The sequence below is a fragment of the Salmo trutta genome, chromosome 12 (genome assembly GCF_901001165.1).
Source record: "Salmo trutta chromosome 12, fSalTru1.1, whole genome shotgun sequence".
NCBI lineage: Eukaryota > Metazoa > Chordata > Actinopteri > Salmoniformes > Salmonidae > Salmo > Salmo trutta.
This window is the reverse complement of record NC_042968.1, coordinates 35316940-35328973: the sequence shown is the minus strand read 5'-3', so window position 1 is coordinate 35328973 and position 12034 is coordinate 35316940.

The window sequence follows — 12034 nt, the reverse complement described above, 5'->3', positions numbered from 1 at the left end:
GGCCTCTGATTGCAGACATTATTTCTTTGACTGCTGTCATTCAGTCCTGAGAGAGAACCGATCCAGAACATTCTTAGAATTCATAAAACCATGTGCTCGCTCTGTCTGTCTCTCTCTTTCTCTCTCTCTCTGTTTTCTCTCTCTCTCTCTCTCTCTGTGTTTTCTCTCTCTCCATGCTCCATGTGCGCTGTCTCTCTCTGTTTTCTCTCTCTCTCTCTCTGTTTTCTCTCTCTCCATGCTCCATGTGCGCTGTCTGTCTGTCTGTCTAAACTCCACAGCCAGAACAGGAATGCAGTGTGAGAGTCTTTCACCACTTGTTGTGTAAACTCACACCAGGGTATCTCTTTCTCCATGTCTCTCGCTCAGTCTGTCAGCGTGCGTGTGGTTTGCCCTCTGTGCCAATTGTAGAATGACTTTACTAAAATGTCAGCTGTCAGGGTGGCTGATGAGCAAAATGATGATTGTAGAGAAGAACTTGATGACAGTTGGAAAGAGAAGGAGGTTAAAAGTACAATTCTTAACAGCATATAGCTACAATTGCAATTACATACCCATATAATCTATGGAGTAGAAATTAACAAGAGTGACCTTTTAACCTCGCCTAGCCGGTCCAAATGTTGCTGTTTGTTCAATTTCCTGTATTACATTTGGTTGTCGTTGGCAAGGTTGACAACAATAGCTAAAACATTAGCAATATCCTTGCAACTAATGTTTTGTGGATTATGATAAGGTAAGAAATTTGTACAATGTCATTTGAGGCATTTCTTAGCAATGTTCTTCAAAAAACATGAAGAAATCGACATTTTAAATCTTAGGTTCAGGTTAATTATTGTGTTTAGGTTATCTCTTAGGTTTAGGTTAACTCTTGGGTTTAAGTTAATTCTTGAACTGAATCAGTTGTATAACTGGTGTATTCCGTCCTTTCCAAGAACATTGTAGCAAATTCTCCTTAATCTCTGTTGTCCTTATTCTATGTTGTCCTTCTCTGGAGGCCCACTTGTATTAACATTACAGCTGAATGCTTTGTTGTCAGCTATCTGTCTGACCGACGTGGGGTTGAGAAACTCTGGGCGACTATGCTGGTGTGTGTCAGCATTCAAATGAGACATGCATATGCAGCATCATCATTAGTGGGAGTCACAGAGGTGAAGTGGGAATGTGTGTTTGTGTGTGTGTCAGTTTGCTGGTCAGTGAAATGAGAGTATGTCTGTGTCTGAGTGGCCAGATTGGCAGTGTAGGTTAAGTGTGGACGAACCGCTCGATAGCAAACAGGAAAAGGAAACTACAGTAAGAGTAGAGTTGGTGTGTGTGTGTGTGTGCGTGTGTGTGTGTGTGTGTGTCTAGACCTGATTGCTACGCTGCACAACTCTCTCCTTTTTTAGATTCTTATCTGACACACAGCAGGGTTCCTCTCTCTCTCTTTCTCACTTTCTGTCCCTCTCTGATTCTTTCTTTCTCCCCCTCTCTCCTTCTCTTCTATCATGCCCTCTCTGTTTTATCCCCCCCCTCTCTCCCGCTGTCTTAAGTTTAATCTGTGCCTGTGAGAACCACCGCTGTACCTAAGCATCAGGAGAAAAGTCCTCCTTAATTGAAAAAAAGTAATTAAACAAGCCATTAGTCAGTTGTTTATATATCTCCTTAGACAGTAGGTGATGCTTGTTGTTGTTCAGTCAGCGAGAAGAGAATCAACATGCCGCTGAAGTAGTGAAGTGTTAGCGACATGTGTGTGAAGACTATTGGAGAGTGTGTGTACATGTGTGTGTGTGTGAAGACTATTGGAGAGTGTGTGTACATGCGTGTGTGTGTGTCAGAGACCAACAGTTATCAGAGGGGACTTTATGTTGTCTGCACAATTCTGAAATAATCTCTGGACTCTGAACTCTATACCAGTGTTTCCCAAACTTTTCCTGGACTACCCCCTAGCCCCCTAGCCTCCTAGCCCCCAGCCTCCTAGCCCCCTAGCCTCCTAACCCCTGTTGTAGAAATTGTTACACAGAGACACTCGAAGTCAATCTTAAATGAAGCTGGAGAGGTCACAGTCAAACTTAGATGCATAAAGTACCTGTCTGAAGTGAACTCTCACGGGTCAGTCCCTTTAGTTGTCTTATATACTGCAGAAAAGTCATATTTGCATGATTTAGCTTATTTATAATTAATTAATCATTAATGTTTGTTTCATTCATGTGACGACCAATACTGGGTCATGCTTGTGACAGACCAGTACCTCACGAGGCTTCTTCTCTAAGCTGAGACCTTGAAACTGAGATATAATTTCTCTAAACAAGGTTCTGGGCGTACTGCCAAATTGCAGATACTGATCGTGAGGATTCGTTCAGTCAGCCACTTGCATGAACACAGAAATTGGTTATTAGAAAAGCACAAAAACAAAAATGTCCACCTTAGCCTCCTAACCCCATAGCCTCCTAGCCTCCTAGCCCCCTAACCTCCTAGCCTCATAGCCCCCTAGCCTTTTAGCCCCCTAACTTCCTAGCCTGCTAACCCCCTAGCCTCCTAACCTCCTATCCCGCTAACCTCCTAGCCCCCTAACCCCCCAGCCTCCTAGCCCCCTAACCCCCCAGCCTCCTAGCCTCCTAGCCTCCTAACCCCCTAGCCTCCTAACCCCCTAACCCCCTAGCCTCCCAACACTCTAGCCTCCTAGACCCCTAGCCGTTCCACTTGATCTATTCCAGTACCGGCACACCTGATTAGTCAACTAATCCCCAAGCCATTGACTTGTTGAATCAGGTGTTTTAGTTCAGGGAGCGTATTCATAAAGTGTCTTTGAGTAGGAGCAGGACTCTAAATTACAACCAGTATGTTGCTATGCAACCAGCAGTTTAACACTGGGAGCACTGTGCCACTATGAACAAAACTCTCCCAGATAGTGATTGTTGCAATGATAGGGCTTCGCTGTACCGTTGTTTCAGAGCCCTAGAGAAACTAGTGAGTGCAGATTCGTTAGCATCCTGGTTGCACCATTACTACAGCGAAAACTCCTTGCTTCTATCCCAACCAGGTCAAAAGATCTCACCCATATTACCGGCACAACATTTGTAACTTCTATAGCGGATCGCCGGGACCGCATTTTGACACACTTGCGTCGTTAACCATTTGATTACACTTTGTTCAGTCATGTTACCTTATAGGATAGCTAGCTAATAACCTGGTAAATTGACCAGTAAATTGTCACAAACGTGACATTTTTAAAGAGTTTCTTTAAAGAGTTTGTAACATTTTTAAAGAGTTTGTAAAATGTTCAGTGTAATGCATCTCAATAGGAAAATAGTGATTTTACAGCATGTATAAACCTAATATTCCACACATGACTTTGTCATTTCAGTGACGGGTATTCCTATCAACCAGGGGAGGCTGCTGAGGGGAGGACGGCTCATTATAATGTCTGGAACAGAGCAAATGGAATGGCATCAGACACATGGAAACCATATGTTTGATGTAATTGATACCATTCCACTGATTCCTCTCCAGCTATTACCACTAGCCCGTCCTCCCCAATTAAGGTGTCACCAACCTCCTGTGGTATCAACATTTTAGCTTTTATAATAAACTGTGTTTACAGTGCTACATATTCGTTTTTAGGGCAACAGTATGTGCTTCAACAGTAGCTAGACTTCATAAAGACCCAGTACAGGCTGTATCTCAATCAATCAATATATTATTATTTTTTGCTGCTCCTAAATGTCATGCACCAGTGCTACCAATGAAAATGTCTTATTTAGAACCATGGTTGTAGCCCTGTGGGCCGTAGGTATGAAACATCTCAGAGTGCTGATCGAGGGTCAGGTCCCCCCTGTCCATGTAAGCTTATCTAAAATGCAAAACTGATCCTAAATCAGCACTTTTACTCTGAGACGCTTGATACACACGGCCCCGCAGGGCTACAACCAAACTGTGGAACGTCTTGGGGTCCTCGCGGAGACGTTAGAGGAATACTGCTCTATACTGTAAATGGAGCGGGAGACTAATGTATGTATTTATTGAACATTTTCAAGTGCAAGTTGCCAGATAGAAATGGAAAAAGCCCACCTGGTTGCCAGATTGTGCATGTGTTGAACAACATGTCAGATAGTGAGATCAAACACAAGTGGTAGCCCTAGATCCGCTGATATACAGTAACCAGCATATGGTCCACCCATAACTAACATATGGATTCCCATCTCATTTGGGTTTTTTTACACACACACACACACACACACACACACACACACACACGCTTGCGCACATGCACACACATACACACACACAGACGCGCACACATACACGCACACACGCGCACACAGACGCGTGCACACACACACAGACGTGCACACAGACGCGCGCACACACACATACACGCACATACACACTCGTTGCTGCACTGTGGGAACTAGAAGCACAAGCCTTTCACTACACTTGCAATAACCACACACACACACACACACACACATAACCACACACACACATATACATAACCACACACACACACACAGACGGCGTAGGAATCACAGGATGTCATCAGCTGCAGGGTTTTAAGTGAACCATAGAAGTGCTCCAGGGGATTCCTTTAGAGTGTTATCTACCAAACCACCTGTCCTCTGGTCTGTCTGTTTCTTCCTCAACCAGCTGATTGATACATGTCATATTGTGCGTGTGGAAGCATTTTCAAACATTTCTCAATGTTTCCTGAGCTCGTAGGTTGCATCATCTACTGCATTTGTGTGTGTTTCTCTTGTGTGTGTGTGTGTGTGTGTGTACATGCGTGTATCTGCTGCGTTTGTTTCATTTCATCACACTAACATTTCTGTTCTTTCATCTCTTTCTTTCAGATTCAACTGTGCTGCGTTGCTCCAGGCTCTGTTAGATACTGATTTACTCTCTCCTCTCTGATTAATGAGACCATGTTCCTCTCCATGTTCCTCTCCATTTCTCCCCTCTGACTAATGAGACCATGTTCCTCTCCATTTCTCCCCTCTGACTAATGAGACCATGTTCCTCTCCATGTTCCTCTCCATTTCTCCCCTCTGACTAATGAGACCATGTTCCTCTCCATTTCTCCCCTCTGACTAATGAGACCATGTTCCTCTCCATGTTCCTCTCCATTTCTCCCCTCTGACTAATGAGACCATGTTCCTCTCCATTTCTCCCCTCTGACTAATGAGGCCATGTTCCTCTCCATGTTCCTCTCCATTTCTCCCCTCTGACTAATGAGACCATGGTCCTCCCATTTCTCCCTTCTGACTAATGAGACCATGTTCCTCTACATTTCTCCCCTCTGACTAATGAGACCATGTTCCTCTCAATTTCTCCCCTCTGACTAATGAGACCATGTTCCTCTCCATTTCTCCCCTCTGACTAATGAGACCATGGTCCTCTCCATTTCCCCTCTCCATTTCTCCCCTCTGACTAATGAGACCATGTTCCTCTCCATGTTCCTCTCCATTTCTCCCCTCTGACTAATGAGACCATGTGCCTCTCCATTTCTCCCCTCTGACTAATGAGACCATGTTCCTCTCCATGTTCCTCTCCATTTCTCCCCTCTGACTAATGAGACCATGTTCCTCTTCATTTCTCCTCTCCATTTCTCCCCTCTGACTAATGAGACCATGTTCCTCTCAATTTCTCCCCTCTGACTAATGAGACCATGTTCCTCTCCATGTTCCTCTCCATTTCTCCTCTCTGACTAATGAGACCATGTTCCTCTCCATTTCTCCCCTCTGACTAATGAGACCATGTGCCTCTCCATTTCTCCCCTCTGACTAATGAGACCATGTTCCTCTCCATGTTCCTCTCCATTTCTCCTCTCTGACTAATGAGACCATGTTCCTCTCCATTTCTCCTCTCCATTTCTCCTCTCTGACTAATGAGACCATGTTCCTCTCCATTTCTCCCCTCTGACTAATGAGACCATGTTCCTCTCCATGTGCCTCTCCATGTTCCTCTCCATTTCTCCCCTCTGACTAATGAGACCATGTTCCTCTCCATGTTCCTCTCCATTTCTCCTCTCTGACTAATGAGACCATGTTCCTCTCCATTTCTCCTCTCCATTTCTCCTCTCTGACTAATGAGACCATGTTCCTCTCCATTTCTCCCCTCTGACTAATGAGACCATGTTCCTCTCCATGTGCCTCTCCATGTTCCTCTCCATTTCTCCCCTCTGACTAATGAGACCATGTTCCTCTCCATTTCTCCCTTCTGACTAATGACAACATGTCCCTCTCCATTTCTCCTCTCCATTTTTCCCCTCTGACTAATGAGACCATTTTCCTCTCAATTTCTCCCCTCTGACTAATGAGACCATGTTCGTCTCAATTTCTCCTCTCTGACGAATGAGACCATGTTCCTCTCCATGTTCCTCTCCATTTCTCCCCTCTGACTAATGAGACCATGTTCCTCTCAATTTCTCCTCTCTGACGAATGAGACCATGTACCTCTCCATGTTCCTCTCCATTTCTCCCCTCTGACTAATGAGACCATATTCCTCTCCATTTCTCCCCTCTGACTAATGAGACCATGTTCCTCTCCATGTTCCTCTCCATTTCTCCTCTCTGACTAATGAGACCATGTTCCTCTCCATTTCTCCTCTCTGACTAATGAGACCATGTTCCTCTCCATTTCTCCTCTCCATTTCTCCTCTCTGACTAATGAGACCATGTCCCTCTCCATTTCTCCCCTCTGACTAATGAGACCATGTGCCTCTCCATGTTCCTCTCCTTGTTCCTCTCCATTTCTCCCCTCTGACTAATGAGACCATGTTCCTCTCCATGTCCTCTCCATTTCTCCCCTCTGACTAATGAGACCATGTTCCTCTCCATTTCTCCCCTCTGACTAATGAGACCATGTTCCTCTCCATGTCCCTCTCCATTTCTCCTCTCTGACTAATGAGACCATGTTCCTCTCCATTTCTCCCCTCTGACTAATGAGACCATGTTCCTCTCCATTTCTCCCCTCTGACTAATGAGACCATGTTCCTCTCCATTTCTCCCCTCTGACTAATGAGACCATGTTCCTCTCCATGTTCCTCTCCATTTCTCCTCTCTGACTAATGAGACCATGTTCCTCTCCATTTCTCCTCTCCATTTCTCCTCTCGGACTAATGAGACCATGTCCTTCTCCATTTCTCCCCTCTGACTAATGAGACCATGTTCCTCTCCATGTTCCTCTCCTTGTTCCTCTCCATTTCTCCCCTCTGACTAATGAGACCATGTTCCTCTCCATGTTCCTCTCCATTTCTCCCCTCTGACTAATGAGACCATGTTCCTCTCCATTTCTCCCCTCTGACTAATGAGACCATGTACCTCTCCATTTCTCCTCTCCATTTCTCCCCTCTGACTAATGAGACCATGTTCCTCTCCATGTGCCTCTCCTTGTTCCTCTCCATTTCTCCCATCTGACTAATGAGACCATGTTCCTCTCCATTTCTCCTCTCCATTTTTCCCCTCTGACTAATGAGACCATTTTCCTCTCAATTTCTCCCCTCTGACAAATGAGACAATGTTCCTCTCCACGTTCCTCTCCATTTCTCCCCTCTGACTAATGAGACCATGTTCCTCTCCATTTCTCCTCTCTGACGAATGAGACCATGTTCCTCTCCATGTTCCTCTCCATTTCTCCCCTCTGACTAATGAGACCATGTTCCTCTCCATGTTCCTCTCCATTTCTCCTCTCTGACTAATGAGACCATGTTCCTCTCCATTTCTCCTCTCCATTTCTCCCCTCTGACTAATGAGACCAGGTTCCTCTCCATTTTTCCCCTCTGACTAATGAGACCATGTTCCTCTCCATTTCTCCCCTCTTACTAATGAGACCATGTTCCTCTCCATGTACCTCTCCATTTCTCCCCTCTGACTAATGAGACCATGTTCCTCTCCATTTCTCCCCTCTGACTAATGAGACCATGTTCCTCTCCATGTGCCTCTCCATTTTCCTCTCCATTTCTCCCCTCTGACTAATGAGACCATGTTCCTCTCCATTTCTCCCTTCTGACTAATGACAACATGTCCCTCTCCATTTCTCCTCTCCATTTTTCCCCTCTGACTAATGAGACCATTTTCCTCTCAATTTCTCCCCTCTGACTAATGAGACCATGTTCGTCTCAATTTCTCCTCTCTGACGAATGAGACCATGTTCCTCTCCATGTTCCTCTCCATTTCTCCCCTCTGACTAATGAGACCATGTTCCTCTCAATTTCTCCTCTCTGACGAATGAGACCATGTACCTCTCCATGTTCCTCTCCATTTCTCCCCTCTGACTAATGAGACCATATTCCTCTCCATTTCTCCCCTCTGACTAATGAGACCATGTTCCTCTCCATGTTCCTCTCCATTTCTCCTCTCTGACTAATGAGACCATGTTCCTCTCCATTTCTCCTCTCCATTTCTCCTCTCTGACTAATGAGACCATGTTCCTCTCCATTTCTCCTCTCCATTTCTCCTCTCTGACTAATGAGACCATGTCCCTCTCCATTTCTCCCCTCTGACTAATGAGACCATGTGCCTCTCCATGTTCCTCTCCTTGTTCCTCTCCATTTCTCCCCTCTGACTAATGAGACCATGTTCCTCTCCATGTCCTCTCCATTTCTCCCCTCTGACTAATGAGACCATGTTCCTCTCCATTTCTCCCCTCTGACTAATGAGACCATGTTCCTCTCCATGTCCCTCTCCATTTCTCCTCTCTGACTAATGAGACCATGTTCCTCTCCATTTCTCCCCTCTGACTAATGAGACCATGTTCCTCTCCATTTCTCCCCTCTGACTAATGAGACCATGTTCCTCTCCATTTCTCCCCTCTGACTAATGAGACCATGTTCCTCTCCATGTTCCTCTCCATTTCTCCTCTCTGACTAATGAGACCATGTTCCTCTCCATTTCTCCTCTCCATTTCTCCTCTCGGACTAATGAGACCATGTCCTTCTCCATTTCTCCCCTCTGACTAATGAGACCATGTTCCTCTCCATGTTCCTCTCCTTGTTCCTCTCCATTTCTCCCCTCTGACTAATGAGACCATGTTCCTCTCCATGTTCCTCTCCATTTCTCCCCTCTGACTAATGAGACCATGTTCCTCTCCATTTCTCCCCTCTGACTAATGAGACCATGTTCCTCTCCATTTCTCCCCTCTGACTAATGAGACCATGTACCTCTCCATTTCTCCTCTCCATTACTCCGCTCTGACTAATGAGACCATGTTCCTCTCCTTGTTCCTCTCCATTTCTCCCCTCTGACTAATGAGACCATGTTCCTCTCCATTTCTCCCCTCTGACTAATGAGACCATGTTCCTCTCCATGTGCCTCTCCATGTTCCTCTCCATTTCTCCCCTCTGACTAATGAGACCATGTTCCTCTCCATTTCTCCCTTCTGACTAATGACAACATGTCCCTCTCCATTTCTCCTCTCCATTTTTCCCCTCTGACTAATGAGACCATTTTCCTCTCAATTTCTCCCCTCTGACTAATGAGACCATGTTCGTCTCAATTTCTCCTCTCTGACGAATGAGACCATGTTCCTCTCCATGTTCCTCTCCATTTCTCCCCTCTGACTAATGAGACCATGTTCCTCTCAATTTCTCCTCTCTGACGAATGAGACCATGTACCTCTCCTTGTTCCTCTCCATTTCTCCCCTCTGACTAATGAGACCATATTCCTCTCCATTTCTCCCCTCTGACTAATGAGACCATGTTCCTCTCCATGTTCCTCTCCATTTCTCCTCTCTGACTAATGAGACCATGTTCCTCTCCATTTCTCCTCTCCATTTCTCCTCTCTGACTAATCAGACCATGTCCCTCTCCATTTCTCCCCTCTGACTAATGAGACCATGTGCCTCTCCATGTTCCTCTCCTTGTTCCTTTCCATTTCTCCCCTCTGACTAATGAGGCCATGTTCCTCTCCATGTCCTCTCCATTTCTCCCCTCTGACTAATGAGACCATGTTCCTCTCCATGTCCCTCTCCATTTCTCCTCTCTGACTAATGAGACCATGTTCCTCTCCATTTCTCCCCTCTGACTAATAAGACCATGTTCCTCTCCATTTCTCCCCTCTGACTAATGAGACCATGTTCCTCTCCATTTCTCCCCTCTGACTAATGAGACCATGTTCCTCTCCATGTTCCTCTCCATTTCTCCTCTCTGACTAATGAGAACATGTTCCTCTCCATTTCTCCTCTCCATTTCTCCTCTCGGACTAATGAGACCATGTCCTTCTCCATTTCTCCCCTCTGACTAATGAGACCATGTTCCTCTCCATGTTCCTCTCCTTGTTCCTCTCCATTTCTCCCCTCTGACTAATGAGACCATGTTCCTCTCCATGTTCCTCTCCATTTCTCCCCTCTGACTAATGAGACCATGTTCCTCTCCATTTCTCCCCTCTGACTAATGAGACCATGTACCTCTCCATTTCTCCTCTCCATTTCTCCCCTCTGACTAATGAGACCATGTTCCTCTCCATGTGCCTCTCCTTGTTCCTCTCCATTTCTCCCCTCTGACTAATGAGACCATGTTCCTCTCCATTTCTCCTCTCCATTTTTCCCCTCTGACTAATGAGACCATTTTCCTCTCAATTTCTCCCCTCTGACAAATGAGACAATGTTCCTCTCCACGTTCCTCTCCATTTCTCCCCTCTGACTAATGAGACCATGTTCCTCTCCATTTCTCCTCTCTGACGAATGAGACCATGTTCCTCTCCATGTTCCTCTCCATTTCTCCCCTCTGACTAATGAGACCATGTTCCTCTCCATGTTCCTCTCCATTTCTCCTCTCTGACTAATGAGACCATGTTCCTCTCCATTTCTCCTCTCCATTTCTCCCCTCTGACTAATGAGACCAGGTTCCTCTCCATTTTTCCCCTCTGACTAATGAGACCATGTTCCTCTCCATTTCTCCCCTCTTACTAATGAGACCATGTTCCTCTCCATGTACCTCTCCATTTCTCCCCTCTGACTAATGAGACCATGTTCCTCTCCATTTCTCCCCTCTGACTAATGAGACCATGTTCCTCTCCATGTTCCTCTCCATTTCTCCCCCCTGACTACTGAGACCATATTCCTCTCCATTTCTCCCCTCTGACTAATGAGACCATGTACCTCTCCATTTCTCCCCTCTGACTAATGAGACCATGTTCCTCTCCATTTCTCCCCTCTGACTAATGAGACCATGTTCCTCTCCATTTCTCCCCTCTGACTAATGAGACCATGTTCCTCTCCATTTCTCCCCTCTGACTAATGAGACCATGTTCCTCTCAATGTTCCTCTCCTTGTCCCTCACCATTTCTCCCCTCTGACTAATGAGACCATGGTCCTCTCCATTTCTCCTCTCCATTTCTCCTCTCTGACTAATGAGACCATGTTCCTCTCCATTTCACCTCTCTGACTAATGAGACCATGTCCCTCTCCATGTTCCTCTCCATTTCTACCCTCTGACTAATGAGACCATGTTCCTCTCCATTTCTCCCCTCTGACTAATGAGACCAGGATTCCTCTCCATTTTTCCCCTCTGACTAATGAGACCATGTTCCTCTCCATTTCTCCCCTCTTACTAATGAGACCATGTTCCTCTCCATGTACCTCTCCATTTCTCCCCTCTGACTAATGAGACCATGTTCCTCTCCATTTCTCCCCTCTGACTAATGAGACCATGTTCCTCTCCATGTTCCTCTCCATTTCTCCCCTCTGACTAATGAGACCATGTTCCTCTCCATTTCTGCCCTCTGACTAATGAGACCATGTCCCTCTCCATGTTCCTCTCCATTTCTCCCCTCTGACTAATGAGACCATGTTCCTCTCCATTTCTCCCCTCTGACTAATGAGACCATGTTCCTCTCCATTTCTCCCCTCTGACTAATGAGACCATGTTCCTCTCCATGTTCCTCTCCATTTCTCCCCCCTGACTACTGAGACCATATTCCTCTCCATTTCTCCCCTCTGACTAATGAGACCATGTACCTCTCCATTTCTCCCCTCTGACTAATGAGACCATGTTCCTCTCCATTTCTCCCCTCTGACTAATGAGACCATGTTCCTCTCCATTTCTCCCCTCTGACTAATGAGACC